The following is a 19,084-nucleotide window of genomic DNA, read 5'->3' on the forward strand; positions in this document are numbered from 1 at the left end:
CACCTATGTCCCTGGCAGAGTCGTGCCTAGGGAAGGGGACAGCCCAGGGCTTGGCACGGCTTCGCCTTGCTCCTGGGCTGCCCTGGGAGGCAGGTGTGGCTTGGGTGGGGGTCACACGGCCCAGTTCTGGGGGCTTGAGGAAGAAGAAACTGGCGGGAGGGGCAGGAGCCTCCAAGGCCAAGGGTCCAGTGACCTTGGTGTGCAGGGGGAGGGGCAGACCTGAGCACTGCAGGCCCCTATCCCCTGCGGACAGTGGACTCAGACAGTGGGGAGGGCTGGCTGGGCTGAGCCTCTTCCACCCCATCCTGGACCTGGAGGAAGCCAGAGGGGGCCCAGGGTGAGTGAGAGGATGTCTCGTGGTTGGACTTGAATTGTCTTAAGAAGAAGACATGGCTTAAAAAGGCCTTGAAAAGTGGAGACCTCATGGGAAATTGGCGGGCGCTGCTTCTTCCGGGAACAGTCTGCAGTGGTCTGGAGGGATTCTGGAAGGAAGGCAGGAGCCCAGAAAAAGGGCCAAACGAAACCTTCACTCTCTTAAGGAATGTCATAGGAGGAAGTAGCCCATGGCCTTGGCGGTGGGTTGCAGTTGCCCCAGGAGGAGGTAATGTGAGATGGTGAAAGGGACTCCCCCCCAACCCCACAAGGCTCCTGCCCCGCCCGCTTGTGCACGGGAACACTGGCCTCACTTTGCCAGCAGATTCTCTGACCTCTGGGACCACACAGGAAACTCAGGACACAGACAGAAAGTGACCTGCCCAGGGTCACGTATTCAGGATCAAAGCCAAGAGAGAAGTTTCATCTCCTTAGGCCACCGATGCTTGTTTCTCTGTTTACTTTATCTCAGTTTTTTGCTTAGTTATTGCATGGCCCAGGTACAATAGGTTCAAAAGTCTAATCCGGGCATAGATGAATATTTGCACTTACTGCTTTCTTTCTTTCTTGTTTTTTTTTTCTACAAAAATGTCAAAATCCTATACACCTAGTTGTGTTCTGTTTTTATCATAACCATCTGTCTTGATCTTCCTTATCAGGAGTTTCACTAAGGAATGAGCGACAATCCAGCCACCCACATTTATTCCCCTTCCATTTATTCCCAGTTTAGTCCCTTCCATTTATTCCCGTTATAAACAAGGTTTCAAACACGTCCTTTTTTGCATGAGCGTGTTCTATCCCTGGGCCTCGGTGCTTGTGTGGTTTGTGACTGTGACAGGCTGCCCAGTCGCCCAGCCCTCCGTGGGTGTGCCGGTCTGTTCCCGGGGCCTCAGGGCACGTCCATTTCTCAAGCTGTGGCCCTTTGTCCTGAGGAGGACGGACAAGGATGGGAAGGCTCGGCCTCAGGTCTTCTTCCCCAAGGCTGGGGTCTGAGGGACTTCGGGAGGCCAGAGGACCAAGGGTAGCGGGTGGGGGTGCTCCAGACCAACCAGAGTCTGGTCCAGGTGGGCAGGAAGGCCCCCTCCCTGGCCCTCTCCCCTGCATGGGGGCAGGAAGAGGCGCCTCTGCAATCCAAATAGTGATTTCCTGCTTCAGGCTCCTGCCAGGCTGTTTTCTTTAGGACAGTGGCTGAAACCGGAGAGGCTGAGCTCGGTGGGAGCCGGACAGGGGCAGGATTTAGCCAGCCTCCCCCCACAACCCACACACATGCAGACACACACACACATACACACACACACGCGCACACACACACTCACACAGTCATTCACTTACATATACACAGACTCTCCCTATAGTCACATACTCACATGCATTTCACAAAGTCACACACACACAGCACACATAACATACATGCCCTCACACAGTTCACTTTTCAGCCCTGTGCTCTCTGCCCCCCACCCCAGGCCTGCCCTGCCTTCCCCAGGTCACCCTCCTATCTTCTGGGAAGTAGATGGCATTTGTCTTAGACGCTACCCACCCACCCAAGCCTGCCCAGATATCCTGCCAGGGCCAGCCCTAGTTCTAGACCCCTCCCTTCCACTGCCTGGCCCTTCAATGTTGACCCCCAATCTCTGCCTTCCAAGCAGCCAGCTCCAGCCCTGCTCCGCCCTGGGCCCCGGGGAGGGCCCATTCACCCTCTGGGCCTCAGTTTCTTTATGTGTACAATGGAACAGCAGCGAGACTCTGGAATCCTAGCGGAGGCCATGGTTCTCAGGGAAATAACTGGCCTCTCTGGCTTCCTGTTATCTGTGGAGCAGCAGACCACCCTTTTGCCCAAGAGACTTCTTGAGGGCCCATCCTCATGTCTAACACAAAACAGGCATTAATCATGACACTTGTGGGGAAGAAGGTGGTGAGGCCAAATAAAGTTGTTGCTGGCCTGGACTGGGCACTGGGTGACCTTATATGCCAAACCCAAGAGATGTTGTTCCATGATGGAGCAGGTGGCTGAGCCAGGGGCCAGCCTGTGGGGGGAGAGGTGGCCAGCCTGCCCCTCTGCGTCCACGGCCTCCATCAGCTCTGCCTGTACCTTGGCATACGTTTCATTGACATTCCCTGCGCTCCTACCCGTAGCCGGGCTAAGCAGCCTTCAGGCCCTGCCACGCCCTGGCTTGGGGCTGTCAGGGGAGGACCCTTTTAAGCCTGCAGCCACCGTGCCCTGGGGCCTTCGCCAGTACCCCGTGGGGAGCTGGGGTGGCAGTGGGGACTGAGGTCTGCTCCCCAAGACCCCCGGACACCTAAGGCAGACACGCCCCGCAGCTGAGCAGCGGGAAAGCAGAGCCGCCCATGCAGGGAGTGCTGGGGAGGAGGCAGGGACAGGGACCTCAGGCCACACACAGGGCAGCCCAGGGGACAGAGGTTACAGACCTGCTCTTGTCACCTCCGTGTCTGTGCTTCTTTCCACAATGATACTTTCCTAAGGTGAAGGAGACACAGCCCTCCTCTCACCCCTGCCACACCCTCACCTTCCAGCCTCTTCAGAGGAAAGCCTCCCCCATCTGCCTCGCCTGGTTCCACCACCCGTCCCTGACCCTGCAGCAGGGTCCAGCCCACCATTCCTGCCATCTCTGCGGGGACTTCTTTCTGGGTCCCGGCCTCTTTCCTTCCTACAGCAGATGATGCGGGGGAGGAGGCCTGTTCACGTGCAGCGTCTACCTGACATTTCTCAGTTTGGCCACCTCAGGGGTCCAGGGAACATGCTAAGGGTCATCCAGGAGCCCATCACTGTGCCAGGGGATGAAGGGTGGTGATGGGCAAGGCCTCTGCGGCCGGGGGCAATGGGTCACTGGACTGGCCCTCCAGAACCACATGGAATCAGAGGAGAAAAGCTTCCCCAAGAAGCAGGGGTGCTGTAACTAAAACGGGGGAACAGCTGGCAGACTAAAACCACAGAAGCCACCGTGGGGTAAGACTAGCGTGGGCCACCCAGAGGAGGAGCTGGGGTCGGGGAGGCCGCCGGGGGACCTCGAGTTGAATGCAGCTCAGGGCCTGGAGCTGGAGACGAGGCCGTCAGGACAACAGCCCTTAACTCCCTGCAGGCTGGGAGGAGAGTGAGGCTTATGCTCAGGGTCCAGCGGAAGTTAAAGCAAGAAATAGACATAATGCCTGACCAGGCGGTAGTTCAGTGGACAGAGCATCAAACTGGGACACAGAGGTCCCAGGTTCAAAACCCCGAGGTCACCAGCTTGAGCGTGGGCTCATCCGGCTTGAGTGTGGGATCATAGACATGACCCCATGGTCACTGGCTTGAGCCTAAGGTCATTGGCTTGAGCAAGGGGTCACTCACTCTGCTGTAGCCCCCTGGTCAAGGCACAGATGAGAAAGCAATCAATAAACAAGCAACCAATGAACAACTAAGATGCTGCAACAAAGAACTGATGCTTCTCATCTCTGTCCCCTCCTGTCTGTCTGTCCCCATCTGTTCGTCTCTCTGATTCTGTCTCTTGTTTTAAAGAAAAAGAAAAAGAAAGAAAGAAACGTAACAAGGAGAGGGCTCTGGGGGAGGATGCCCCCGGTGGCGGGGACTGCAGCAGTCGAGGGGAGCCCCCAGTGGCGGGGACTGCAGCAGTCGAGGGGAGCCCCCGGTGGCGGGGACTGCAGCAGTCGAGGGGAGCCCCCGGTTGCAGGGACTGCAGCAGTCGAGGGGAGCCCCCGGTGGCGGGGACTGCAGCAGTGGACGGGAGCCCCCGATGGCGGGGACTGCAGCAGTTGAGGGGAGCCCCCGGTGGCGGGGACTGCAGCAGTCGAGGGGAGCCCCCGGTGGCGGGGACTGCAGCAGTCTAGGGGAGCCCCCGGTGGCGGGGACTGCAGCAGCGGAGGGGAGCCCCCAGTGGCGGGGACTGCAGCAGCGGAGGGGAGCCCCCGGTGGCGGGGACTGAGCAGTCGAGGGGAGCCCCCGGTGGCAGGGACTGCAGCAGTCGAGGGGAGCCCCCGGTGGCGGGGACTGCAGCAGCGGAGGGGCCCCAGTGGCGGGGACTGCAGCAGTGGAGGGGAGCCCCCGGTGGCGGGGACTGAGCAGTCGAGGGGAGCCCCCGGTGGCGGGGACTGCAGCAGTCGAGGGGAGCCCCCGGTGGCGGGGACTGCAGCAGTCGAGGGGAGCCCCCGGTGGCGGGGACTGCAGCAGTCGAGGGGAGCCCCCGGTGGCGGGGACTGCAGCAGCGGAGGGGAGCCCCCAGTGGCGGGGACTGCAGCAGTGGAGGGGAGCCCCCGGTGGCGGGGACTGAGCAGTCGAGGGGAGCCCCCGGTGGCGGGGACTGCAGCAGTGGAGGGGAGCCCCCGGTGGCGGGGACTGCAGCAGCCGAGGGGAGCCCCCGGTGGCGGGGACTGCAGCAGCGGAGGGGAGCCCCCGGTGGCGGGGACTGCAGCAGTGGAGGGGAGCCCCCAGTGGCGGGGACTGAGCAGTCGAGGGGAGCCCCCGGTGGCGGGGACTGCAGCAGTCGAGGGGAGCGGCAGGGGGTTTTCCCTGTTTAACAGCTGCTCTGGAGCGGGCTGGGGGTAGTAGGTGGGGCTCCTCCTCTGGTGTTGACTGCTGCCCTGGACGACAGACGGTGGAGGGTTGGCGCAGGTCGTCCCCACGACTTCTGCTAACTCAGACCTTCCATAGTCCACAGCTGCTGACAGCGATGGTCTGATAAGAAAGAAACAGAGATTGAAGGTGGACGAAAGGTGCAGTCAGATGAAGAAAAGGAGGCAAAAAGACACCGAGGCAGAGGGGACAGTGCAGACAAAGCGTCCCGAAGGACCTGGGGACAGAAAAGCGAAGCAGGCAGATTATGGGCACACGTCCCCCGGCTCCTCCCAAGGTCGCCCGCAGAGGACTGTGGAGGCAGTGGTGCCCCGCGGCCCGGGTCCCTCCCATGCCCGGAGCACCGGGCAGCTCAGCATTAATTAGGGACCCGGCTAATGGCTCGGAAGATTGGCCAGTTTCAGGGACGCTGCTTGAATGGAGACCTCGGTGAGATTTATTCTTAATTATCTCATTTGTCTCCCCCCATTACTCTTTATGGCTGGGATTTATGGGGCCATTACTGGGGCCCGGCCAGGCCAGGATGAGTGTGAGCCTTGAGATACTTCATAATAATAACAATAACAACGCTCTCCCTGACCAGATTAATGGGGGATTTGCCTTCTTGCCCTCTCCACCCTCTGTCCTTGGGGCCCGAGATACCCGCTGCCCACAGGTCTGTCTCCCTTCCGGGTCCCCTGGTTCTCAGCCCCAGGTCCTCAGCCACCTGTGGAGCTCAAGCCTGTGACCCCCTCTGCCCCCACTGCAGGCCTGCCTCTTAGCCTTTCCCTGGGGCTACCGACTGGGAGCTTCAAGGTGGTAGTGTGGGGATGTCGCTTCCAACAGTAACACCTCTGGGAGAAGACCTGTATCGTAATTGATGAATTTGGCTACAAACAGCAGAAAACCCAAATAAAGGTGGTTTAATCAGAAAGGACATGTATCATCTCCTTAACAGGAAGTGCATAGGTAGGTGAGCCCAAGCTGATAAGGAGAGTTATAGATGTCATCCTTCTGTTCTGTCATCCTCAGCATGTGGTCCAAGTCTTCACTCCTGGCCACAAAGTGGCTATGGCAGCCCCAGACATCACGCTTACACACACAGCCTCAGCACAGAACAACAACAACAAAACCTGGTGGGAGAGAGGTCCTGGCCAGCTAGCTCAGCATTAGAGCATTGGCCTGACTTGTGGAAGTCCCAGGTTCGATTCCCGGCAAGAGCACACAGGAGAAACGCCCATTTGCTTCTCTGCTCTTTCCCCTCTTCTTTCTCTCTGTCTCTCTCTTCCCCTCCCTCAGCCAAGGCTCCATGGGAGCAAAGTTGGCCCGGGCACTGAGGATGGCTCCATGGCTTCCGCCTCAGGTGCTAGAATGGCTCTGGTTGCAGCGGAGCAATGGCCCAGATGGGCAGAGCATCGCCCCCTGGTGGGCATGCTGGCTGGATCCCGGTTAGACGCATGCAGGAGTCTCTCTGCCTCCCCACTTCTCACTTCAGAAAAATACAAAAACAAACAAACAAAAACACCTGGTGAGATAGAAAGAACTTCTCCTTCTGCACCTTTTACCAGAGGGAAGAAACATTTCCAGAAGCTTCTAGCAGGTCTCCTTACATCTTTGTCCAGACTGGGTCCCATGTTGTCTTAAGCTCGGCTCCCCAGAAGCAGACCTTGGACAAGGCTCTGAGTGCAAGTAAGTTTGCACAGGAGGGGCTTCCGGGAACCACCTGCAGGGGAAGGGCAAAGGCAGCCAACAGAGGGCGTGGTATCAAATCGGTTACCACTAAAGGGCAACCGGCACTCAATCCCGGAGAACACGTGCCTTTGAGGAGCTGAGGTGTTTATACACCAAACCCACTGTCACCGGTTGAGGGCTATTCCCAAAGAAGTGTCCATTTTTTTGGCACTTGCTGCCTGATTAGGTTCCTGATGGAACACAAAGGATGGAGACACCGGCAGGCAAGGCTGGCCAGAAAGCCCCGCCCTCGTCAGGCCGGAGGGACCAGGCGGGCCCGTCACCCAGCATGGGCATGTGCAGCTGGCAGCCCGACCAAGCCGGCGTCACTGCTGGGCGGGGAGAACGGGCCAGCTGGTGGGGAGGCCACCACCATGTCTGCCGCAGCCTTTCCCCACCTGTGGACTCTGCCACCAAAGGCCAGTCACAGGGCTGAGCAGTTTCCACGTCAGTGTGAGGGGAACGTGGGGCCAATCCCACAAAGAGGGCGACTTTCCGCCTGTCCTGTTAGAATCACCTGAGTGTGGAGTGGTCACCTCAGCCTCCTCTTCCAGCTTAGCTCAGGAAGAAAGCAAGAGATGGTCCTTCCAGACTCTTCCCACGGCCACCCTCCCTACAGACTGCAACTCCCTCCTCTCCTGACATGTCACTGTCCAGCCTCCTGCCACCGCCCACTCTCAGGGTGGAGAAGTCCCGCTTCTTTCCTGCAGGTGCCCGCTTCCCCGCGTCTCGCTGTGAGGAGCTAGAGTCTGCCCACCTTGCGAGGGCACAGGGTGCCCAGAAGCCTCATGGACCACCGCTGGGAGTGCCAGTTGCATCTCCTTCAGCAAAGTCTACTAACGTGGATGCACATGTACCCTTCGCTCCAGCGAGTCTCCGCTAGTTGTATATGAAACAGGAACGTGTGTGTGCGCGCGCGCGCGCTCTGAAAGGCTAGAATAGGGGTCGGGAAACTTTTTGGCTGAGAGGGCCATGAATGCCACATATTTTAAAATGTAATTCCGTGAGAACCATACAACAACCTGTGTACATTACACATTATCCAATAAAAATTTGGTGTTGTCCTGGAGGACAGCTGTGATTGGCTCCAGCCACCCACAACTATGAACATGAGCAGTAGGAAATGAATGGATTGTAATACATGAGAATGTTTTATATTTTTAACGTTATTATTTCTTTTATTAAAGATTTGTCTGCGAGCCAGATGTAGCCATCAAAAGAGCCACATCTGGCCCTGGCCGGGTTGGCTCAGTGGTAGAGCCTCGGCCTGGCGTGCAGGAGTCCCAGGTTCGATTCTCGGCCAGGGCACACAGGGGAAGCGCCCATCTGCTTCTCCACCCTTCCCCCTCTCCTTCCTCTCTGTCTCTCTCTTCCCCTCCCGCAGCCAAGGCTCCATTGAAGCAAAGTTGGCCTGGGCGCTGAGGATGGCTCCATGGCCTCTGCCTCAGGCACTGAGGATGGCTCCATGGCCCCTGCCTCAGGCGCTCGAATGGCTCTGGTTGCAACAGAGCAACGCCCCAGATGGGCAGAGCATCGCCCCCTGGTGGGTGTGCCGGGTGTATCCCTGTCAGGCGCATGCGGGAGTCTTTCTGACTGCCTCCCCGTTTCCAACTTCAGAAAAATACAAAAAAAAAAAAAAAAGAGCCACATCTGGTTTGTGAGCCATAGGTTCCTGACCCCTGGGCTAGAATGTTCCCAGCAACACTACCCACCCAGAACAGCCGCCAAATGAAAACCCAACTGTCATTAACGGTAGCATGGACAAACACATTGTATAGTCACAGGACGGCATTCTACACAGCAGAGAGAACGAACCCTGTGCAGCCACACATATAGCAACACGGGTGAGCCTCTCAAACCCGGAGCCGGGTAGAGAAGCCGAATGCAGAAGAGCCGACTGCGTAATTGTTTCCACACAAAATCCAAGGGCAGGAGAAGCCAGCCCGTGGTGTTGGTAGTCGGTTACTGTCACCCACTGTTACCATAAGGGGCAGGGCTGGGAGGGGCATGCAGGATGGCTGGGGCTGGTGAGCTTCTGCTTCTCCCTCTGGGTGCTGGCGAGACAGATATATTCAGCATGCAAAAATGCACTGAGTGGCCCTGGCCGGTTGGCTCAGCGGTAGAGCGTCGGCCTGGCGTGCTGGGGACCGGGGTTCGATTCCTGGCCAGGGCACATAGGAGAAGCGCCCATTTGCTTCTCCACCCCCTCCTCCTTCCTCTCTGTCTCTCTCTTCCCCTCCCGCAGCCAAGGGGGCTCCATTGGAGCAAAGATGGCCCGGGCGCTGGGGATGGCTCCTTGGCCTCTGCCCCAGGCGCTAGAGTGGCTCTGGTCGCGGCAGAGCGACGCCCCAGAGGGGCAGAGCATCTCCTCCTGGTGGGCAGAGCATTGCCCCTGGTGGGCGTGCCTGGTGGATCCCGGTCGGGCGCATGCGGGAATCTGTCTGACTGTCTCTCCCCATTTCCAGCTTCAGAAAAATACAAAAAATAAATAAAAATGCACTGAGCTGTATGATGATGGTGTGTGCAATTTATGTTTAAATAAAATTTTTTATGTTCAATAAAAAGATATATATATATGTACATATATATATTCCGTGTGTGTGTGTGTGTGTGTGTGTGTGTATTCCTGATCGACGCAGGAGAATGGGAAGGTAGCAAGGGCGTTATCCAATCTTGTCCCCTTGTTTTATATAAGAAGAAACCGAGGCTCAGAGGGACAATGACTTTGCCGAGATCCCAGGTCTGGTTAGCGCCCTGGCGGGAGGAGGGTGCAGCTCTCTCAATACCCAGCTTCTCACGCTTCCTTTCACAGCACCTGAGTGACAACTTGTGCCCTGAAGAGGACGTGGGGATCTGAAGCCTGGGAGGATGGCTCACTGTGAAGTCCCCCGTCTTCGGCTCGCAGAGCCACTTCGCGTAGGGCAGCACATCCACGCATCCTGAGACCTCACAGAGGCACTTCGGGGAAGTGAGCATCACACGGTGGGAGAGAAGGGTCCTACCAGAAAGAGTAAGAGAAAACTAATATTTAGTGAATAAATACCGCGTTTGTTATCTATTACTATGTAACTACAACAACAGCAAAAGCAAACACACAAAAAAATATAATAGCTTAAGAAAACAGGCCCTGGCCAGTTGGCTCAGTGGTAGAGCGTTGGCCTGGTGTGCGGGGGACCCAGGTTCAATTCCCGGCCAGGGCACATAGGAGAAGTGCCCATTTGCTTCTCCACCCCCCTCCCCTCCTTCCTCTCTGTCTCTCTCCTCCCCTCCCGCAGCCAAGGCTCCATTGGAGCAAAGATGGCCCGGGCGCTGGGGATGGCTCCTTGGCCTCTGCCCCAGGCGCTAGAGTGGCTCTGGTCGCGGCAGAGAGACGCCTGGAGGGGCAGAGCATCGCCCCCTGGTGGGCAGAGCATCGCCCCCTGGTGGGCAGAGCATCGCCCCTGGTGGGCGTGCCGGGTGGATCCCGGTCGGGCGCATGCGGGAGTTTGTCTGACTGTCTCTCCCCGTTTCCAGCTTCAGAAAAATACCAAAAAAAAAAAAAAATAAGAAAGAAAGAAAACCAGCATTCATTCTTTCACACAGTTTCTGCGGGTCGGGAGTGTGGACGTGGCTGAGCAGGCCGGTCTGGTTCAGGGTCTCCCGTGAGGTGGCTGCAGCCAAGGTGTCGGCCAGAGCTAGGGCGTGATGGGACTGGAGGGTCTGCTCCCGCAGGGGCTCCCTCACGTGGCTGGCAGTCCGTGCTCCCTGTCCTGTGTCCTCCCTCTGCTGCCGAGGACGTGGATGCCTCCAGGCTGGACCGTGAGGACAGTGAGCCGGAAGGAGCCTGGGGCCCTGAGAACCGCGAGGCCACAGCGCCACCCCAGCCCCACACTGCTATCCCCAAACGGAGCTACGTGAGCTAGAAGTAAACTTATAGCCGGTACGATGCTCGTGAGCACAGGCAGGCAGGCGACAACACGGTCTGCTACAGGCAGTGACTGTCTGGGTGTCACCGCCACGGAAGGGGAAAGTCTGAATCAGAAGCCAGCATGCCTGACTCCCAGCATAGGGCACACACTGCTTTCTAGGAAACAGCGTGGTCAAGTGTGGAAGCCAGGAGACCCAGGGTCCAGGGTGCCTCGCCGGGGGTAGCCTGACAACGTGAGGTAACTTCTCCAAGTCCATTTCCTCACCTGTAAAGTGAGGTAATGATTCCGACCACACAGGTGCCGTGCACTTGATTGGGCCTGGGTGATTATAGAAACTTAATACTAATTTTGTGTGTGTATGTGTGAGACAGAGGCAGAGAGAGGGACAGATAGGGACAGACAGACAGGAAGGGAGAAAGATGAGAAGCATCAATCCTTTGTTGCAGTTTCTTCATTGTTCATTGACTGCTTTCTCGTATGGTGCAACCTTGACCAGGGGTCTACAGCAGAATGAATGACTCCTTCTCAAGCCAGCAACCTTGGGCTCAAGCCAGTGACCATGGGGTCATGTCTCTGATCCCACGCTCAAGCCAGCGACCCCACACTCAAGCTGGTGAGCCTGTGCTCAAGCCAGTGACCTCGGGGTTTTGAACCTGGGTCCCTTGTGTTCCAGTCCAACGCTCTATCCACTGTGCCACCACCTGGTCAGACATAATACTAACTTCTAACAATCACTGAGTGAAGAGGAAATAGGAGGTGGAGCTTGGTTCATAGTGAACACGGCAGTCAGCCTCCCAGAGGTGTGGGACTCAAGGCAAGGTCATATAGACACTGGGGCCCCCACCATGCTCTCTTGAATCACTCGTTCAGGGAGAAGTCAGCTGCCAATGGTGTGAGGACACTCGGACAGCGCTCTGGAGCGGGGTACGTTCAGGGAACCGGGGCCCCTGCTAAGGGCTAGCACAGACCTGCTGGCCATGTGAGGGAGCCGTGTTGGGAGCAGATGCCCCAGCTTCGTCAAGCTTGAAGATGACCACAGCTCTGGCCAACATTCTGACTGCAACCCCACCTCTCAGGAAACCCTCAACCAAACCCGCCCAGCTCAGCTATGTACAAATTCCTGACCTACAGAAACTGTGGGCAAAAGACCCGAATAGACATTTTTCCAAAGGAGATACAATAAAGGCCAACAGGTACATGAAAAGATGCTCAACATCACTAGTCATCAGGGAAATGCAAATCAAAACCACAACGAGATATCACCTCACACCTGTCAGAATGGCCATCATCAAAGAGACAAGAGATAAATAAACACTGACGAGGGTGTAAGGAAAAGGGAACCGTTGTTGGTAGGATCGTACATTGGTGCGACCATTATGGATAAAAGTATGGAAATTCCTCAAGAAATTAAAAACAGAACTACGTATCATATGATCTAGCAACTCCACTTCTGGTAATATATCCAAAGGAAACAAAAACACTAAGTTGAAAAGGTATCTGCACCTAAATGTTCGCTGTAGCATTATCTGCAATAGCTAAGACAGGGAAACAACCTCAGTGTCCATCAGTGGCTGAATGGATCAATAAGTTGTTTTAGCCTGGCCTGGGGTGGCGCAGTGGATAAAGCGTCGACCTGGAACACTGAGGTTGCCGGTTTGAAACCCTGGGCTTGCCTGGTCAAGGCACATACGGGAGTTCATGCTTCCTGCTCCTCCCCCCTTCCTTCTCTCTCTCTCAATCTCTCTCTCTCTCTCTCTCTCTCTCTCTCTCTCTCCCCCTCTCTAAAATAAATACATTTTTTTCTAAATTATTTTTTTTTATTTATTCTTTTTTTTTTTTTTTTTTTTTTCATTTTTCTGAAGCTGGAAACGGGGAGAGACAGTCAGACAGACTCCCGCATGTGCCCGACCGGGATCCACCCGGCACGCCCACCAGGGGCGAAGCTCTGCCCACCAGGGGGCGATGCTCTGCCCATCCTGGGTGTCGCCATGTTGCGACCAGAGCCACTCTAGCGCCTGGGGCAGAGGCCACAGAGCCATCCCCAGCGCCCGGGCCATCTTTGCTCCAATGGAGCCTCGGCTGCGGGAGGGGAAGAGAGAGACAGAGAGGAAAGCACGGCGGAGGGGTGGAGAAGCAAATGGGCGCTTCTCCTGTGTGCCCTGGCCGGGAATCGAACCCGGGTCCTCCGCACGCTAGGCCGACGCTCTACCGCTGAGCCAACCGGCCAGGGCTATTTATTCATTTTAGAGAAGAGAGACAGAGAGAGAAAAAGAGAGGGAGAATGGGAGGAGGAGCAGGAAGCATCAACTCTTATATGTACCTTGACCAGGCAAGCCCAGGGTTTTGAACCGGCGACCTCAGTGTTCCACTTTGACGCTTGATCCACTGTGCCACTACAGGTCAAGCAATAAATACATTTTTTTAAAAAGCATTAAAAATTCTTTTAAATGAAGTTATTTTACATATATATAGATATATTCTATATCTATATCTATCTATCTATCTATACAGGTATATATATTCTAGCCAAAGGAGCCACTCTATTATCATATATATATATATATATATATATATATGTAATATTATTCAGGGATAAAAATTAGGAAATCATACCTTTTGCAATAACATGGAGAGAACTTGGAGGCATTATATTAAGTGAAATAAGACAAATAAAGACAAATACTGTATGATCTCACTTATATGTGGAATCCTACAGAAAAAGAGATCAGCCTGTGGTTACCAGCGGCAGAGGGTAGGAAGAGGGGAGATTGGAAGAAGGTGGCCCAAAGGTACAAGCTCCCCGTTATAAGTGAGTCCTGGGGCTGTAACATACAACACAGTGACAGGAGCCAACACTGCGGTGTGACATAGAGCAAAGCTGTTGAGAGAGTAAATCCTAGGAGTTCTCACGACAAGGGGAAATATTTTTCTTTTTTCTACTATATCTATATGAGAGGATGGATGTTAGCTAAACTTATTTTGGTAATCATTGCACAGTAGATGTAAATCAAACCATCATGCTGTGTGCCTTAAACTTATACAGTGATGTATATCAATTATTTCTCAATCAAACTGGAAAAAACCCTACTAACTGATCCACTTCCCTCGGCATTCGTTGCTCTATGAGAGGAATGGGAAGGTTGCCCCAAGTCTCACTTTCCTAGCAGAGAATTCGGAGAGCGCTCTGTCTACCAGGCTAGCGACAGAAATCCTCTGCAAACCAACTTAGAGAAAATAAAAAGCTTATTGGCTCTCATAGCTGGAAGGAACACTCTGGTGTTTGTACAATTAAAGAAAGCTCTCAACATTCAGCGGGAGCTGGGGGCCACTGCCACCAGGCGTCTCTCTCTCTCTCCCTTCTGCCTCAATGTGTCGGCCTTAGTGTCCCCTGCGGCAGACAGATCTCCTCCACCCTGGTGGACGCGGGGAGAGCAAGGCGGACAGGAATCAGAGGTGCCAGCAGCCGCAGTGGGAAAAGGGACTCTCTGCACAGTTTATAAATCTTAGGACTCTGGGCGGCTTTCTTGGATCAAGTGTCCATCCTCTGGATGAATCACTGTCCCAGGAGCCTTGGACACACTGATCAGGCTTGGGTCATCTGTACTCCTGCTCAGAACCATATGAAGGGGAAAAGGAACAGTTCCCAAAGCAGGCGTATTGTTTCAGAAGAAGCAGGGAAAGTTTGCTGGGAAGACAAAACAAGAACAGGTGCTTAAGACATACCCCATCTCGGCCCTTGCCGGTTGGCTCAGTGGTAGAGCGTCGGCCTGGCGTGCGGGGGACCCGGGTTCGATTCCCGGCCAGGGCACGCAGGAGAAGCGCCCATTTGCTTCTCCACCCCCCCCCCTTCCTCTCTGTCTCTCTCTTCCCCTCCCGCAGCCAAGGCTCCATTAGAGCAAAGATGGCCTGGGCGCTGGGGATGCTCCTTGGCCTCTGCCCCAGGCGCTAGAGTGGCTCTGGTCGCGGCAGAGCGACACCCCGGAGGGGCAGAGCATCGCCCCCTGGTGGGTTGAGCATCGCCTCTGGTGGGCGTGCCGGGTGGATCCCGGTCGGGCGCATGCGGGAGTCTGTCTGACTGTCTCTCCCCGTTTCCAGCTTCAGAAAAATACAAAAAAAAAAAAAAAAGACATACCCCATCCCCCCAAGGAGAGAGGCCCCGCATGGGCCCTGCGCTATCATTCGATCTGGCCAGTACACCGAGTGAGACCGAACCTGCTGCCCACTGGCTCTGTGTGAGTGGCGCCCCTTCCGTGATGCTAGACAGTGTGGGAGCCCTGAACATAATCAGGCCTGGTTGGGCCAGAGATGTGGCTGAGCCGTGAAGGAAGCCAGCGTCTCTTGGGGTCTTATCCTGAAATTCTAGCCAAAGGAGCCACTCTGTTTTGAATGATGGTTCAATGAGTTGGGACCGGTTAGGAAAAAATCAGAGAGTTCCAAATTGTGCATTTGTGTTGGGGAGGTGTGTGTGTGGGGGGGCATTTAAAATAGGAAATGGGTTTGTTTTCTTTTTTTTTCTCTTAAGAGAGAGGCAGGAAGGGAGAGAGATGAGAAGCATCAACTCATAGTTACATCACTTTAGTTGTTCATTGATTGCTTCTCATACACAGCTTGACTGGGGGCTCAAGCGCAAGCCAGTGACCTTGGGATCATGTTGATGATCTCATGCTCAAGCTGATGAGCCTGCACTCAAGCCAGATGAGCCCACACTCAAGCCAGCAATCTCAAGGTTTTGAACCTCGGTCCTCAGCATCCTAGGTCAATGCTCTATACACTGCGCCACCACCGGTCAGGCTAGAGTGGGTTTAATGGGTGATGGAAGAACTGAGAAGCCTGTGGGATTGTGAGGCACTCCAGAAAGGAGCAACAGTGGGAAGGGGTAGAAGTAAAACAGGAAGGGGTGGTATTATCAGAGTCTGGAAGCCAGAACCACAGGGAGGGTACTAAAACCACCACAGGGGCCGCCTAGTAGAAGCTGCACCCATGAAAAAGGGCTGTCTGGGGGAGCAGGAGCCACAGAGAGGACATACCTGTTTTTGAAGAGGCCACCCAAGGCAAAGAGGAAGGCACACAAACACCCGACCTCTCCCTTCCTTCTGTCCTCCCGTCTCCCTCCAATACCCTCCCCTGGCTGAACTCGGATGAAAGCCAGCTGACATAGGAGCCTGAGAAACACAGGCTGCCAGGGCCATTGTCCCTGCGACTCAGAGCAGAGCACGCCAGGGGCAGGGCAGGGAACGAATCTAAGGACAAATGGGCAAATGACAGGCACAACGGCCCCATACGGTCCTTTCACTTAGGAAGAGTGAAGGCCACTGCAGGTCATTTCATACAGCCTGCTGGCAGCCCAGTTCAGGAATAAAGTCCCGGGATGACTGCATGTCTGTGTCTGCACATTCCTGAGTGTTTCGCAATGAACCCTCATCCCCAGAAAGGTTCTTACTACGTATCTTTTCAACTTGTCCCCACTCAGTGCTGGGAGTCAGAGCTGCTGCCTTCCAAATCCAGCCCGGGCTGACAGGATTGCTGCCAAAGGCAGAGCATGCAGCTGTGGGGCTGGAAAGGCAGAGCACAGAGCACGGAGGAGTGCAAACCCCTGGAAACCAGCCGGGGCCAGGAGGGAGGGAGGTCCTCTCGTGGCTGCCTTACCACCACCACGCTCTAGGAAACACTGAACCGAGTGAAAATGAAAACACCCGTCAAAATTTATAAAAATGCAGCTAACACAGTACTTTGAGGGCAATTTATTCCACTAAATGCCTTTACTAGGAAAAAAAGAAATATTTAAATCAATGATCAGTACTTCCACCTAATAAAACTAGAAAAAGAAAAGCAAAATAAGAAAGTAAATAATGAAGACCAGAGCAGAAGTCAATGAAACAGAAAGACGAGAGCAAATGAATGAAACCAAAAGCAGATTCCTTAAGAAAAACCAGTGTGGTCGGCAATCTTCCGGTTAGTCCAAAATTACCAGGAAAACACTGAGAATAGCATTGGAAACTCCGAAATACTTAGCAATAAATCTGACAAAAGATGTGCAAGATGGCACACTAAAAAATTAAAAGACTGTGCTGGGGAAAATGAAAGAAGAAATGGAAAGATATACTGTGTTCGTGGATCGGGAAAGTCAATAGTGTTCAAATGTCAATTCTCCCCAAAATTGATTTGTAGATTCGATGCAATCCCAATAAAAATTCCAGCAAGCCTTTATGTGGAAACTGAAAGGCTGATTCTAAAATTCATATAGAGAGCCTGACCAGTGAGGGCACAGTGGATAGGAAATTGACCTGGAATGCTGAGCTCCCAGGTTCAAAACTGCAAGATTGCTGGCTTGGGCACAGGATCATCAACATGATCCCAGGGTCACTGTCTCGATCCCAAAGGTTACTGGCTTGAAGCCCAAGGTCATTGTCTTGAGCAAGGGGTCACTGGCTCAGCTGAAACCCCCCGGTCAAGGCACATATGAGAAAGCAATCAATGAACAACTAAGGTGCTGCAACTATGAGTTGATGCTTTTCATCTCTCCTCCTGTTCGTCTGTCCCTATCTGTCCCTCTCTCTCTGTCTCTATCTGTCAAAGAAAGAAAGAAAGAAAGAAAGAAAGAAAGAAAGAAAGAAAGAAAGAAAGAAAGAAAGAAAGAAAGAAAGAGAGAGAGAGAAAGAAAGAAAGAGGAAACATGGATACATGTAACACATAGATTAGGTATGCCTATTGAAAGAAACCAGAGCGGGGAAAGGCTGCCTAGTGTATGATTCCATGTGGGTTAAATTCTAGAAAGCGCAAGCAAACTAATCTATAGGGACAGAAAGCAGGCCAGTGGTTGCCTAGGGGTGGAGGTGGGCGGGGGGCGCTTGAGGGAGGGGTCACAGAGGATCACCAGGAACCTCTGGAGGGGATGTTGTAATGGAGCAGCGAGAAGCAAACATCTTGCCACACCCACAATCAATTAGCCAAATTAAGAAATTAAAGAGTCTTTAATGCTGGCACGGAGACCACACGGAAGCCAAAGCCTTTCAAATCAATGCGGCCCCGACTGCAGTTTGGAATTAGGTTTTATAGGCAGAATTACATACTGACTGAGGAATGGGGAGGAGAGGAAGCATAGCAGTAAAACAGAGCAGTGAAACAAGCTTTCTCACAATGTCTGTCTATCAGGCTAATTCAGGGAGAAACATTCTGAGCACACCTGCAACCCTGCAGAGCTAGCCCAGGGCCACAGTCTGGGAGACCAGCCTCCAGGCCAGGAATAGGGAGTCTTTTCAGGAAAAGTTCTGCTAAACGTCTCTTTGTTTTAGAGAAAGTAAGTTTTGCCAAAAATTATTCACGTTAAGAGCCTTTCTTTTCCACATGTCAGGGATGGGTATGTTCACTATCCTGATTGTGGTGACCATTTCCTGGGTGGAAACACACAGCAAACCTTATCAAATTGTAGACTTTAAATGTGTGCAATAAATAGCAGTTGCACCTCAATACAGCTCTGCTAATAAATGGAGAAGAAATGATTTCCCAGAGGAAAACCGAGGCAGAAAAGAAGAAGTTGGTGGTGGGGGACCGAGCATGGCATCGTCCCTGAGTGCGTGGCCCGGACAGCCCGCCCCTGGTGTCCCGCGTGGCTCCACCACTCAGGGCTGTTGGACGTACGGATAACACCGCCACGGACATCCTTGAACATAAAACCTCCAAGCACTTCCTGGGTCATTTCTTTGCAGTAAATTCCTACATGTTACTTAACTTCTTGGTATCTCAGTCTCCTCATCTGTAAAATGGAGCTCGGAGTGTTATCTCTATCACTGGGTTGTGGAATGAAATAAATCTGTATGTGTGTGTGTGTGTGTTAGATCAGTTTCCTGACACATAGCAATTCTGTTACCAAAAGTTATCTGGATGCTACAAAGGCAATAAAGCAGATGACCCCATAACCTTGTGGTGTTGGCCAATGCTTTCCAGCTAGATGGCCAGCTCCCAGAGTTTGGGGACCAGGCCGGAGACACAGACCAGTGGAAGGCATCAAGGGAACCAGGCCGGGGAAGGGCAGGGGCAGTGAGGGGTGAGGATTAGAGGTGGAAGGGGGAGCTCAGATCACCTAGCTTGTTTTCTGGGCAAAGCCCCCAGGACAGTGAAAACCAAAATGTTGTAATAACATATTTTTCTTCCCCCAATTTTATCCTGGTAGAATTACTGGCCAGTAATTACCTAGGAAATTAAAGAATCTACCAGGACCCCAATTAGGTACCCGAGGACATAATTGGTCCCTAATTAGAAAAAGTTGTCAAACGGGAACAATTATCTCTGTTCTGTTTCATTTCCTCCCCTCCTCAGCCCAGTGTCTCTGCCTCCCCTCCCCCACTGGGCCTCCCAGCGACCCCTGCTGCTGGGAGGTGGGCGGGAGGCAGAGGCTCCTTGTCTGTCGGGACACTGGAGGCAGGGCTCCCGCTGTCCTGTGTTCCCAGGGGCCCCGTGTCCTCGACACCTTGCTTTCTAAGGGCCTGTCCTCTGGTCTCCTCTCCCACTA

This window comes from Saccopteryx bilineata, chromosome 1, assembly GCF_036850765.1.
Source record: "Saccopteryx bilineata isolate mSacBil1 chromosome 1, mSacBil1_pri_phased_curated, whole genome shotgun sequence".
NCBI classification, from domain to species: domain Eukaryota; kingdom Metazoa; phylum Chordata; class Mammalia; order Chiroptera; family Emballonuridae; genus Saccopteryx; species Saccopteryx bilineata.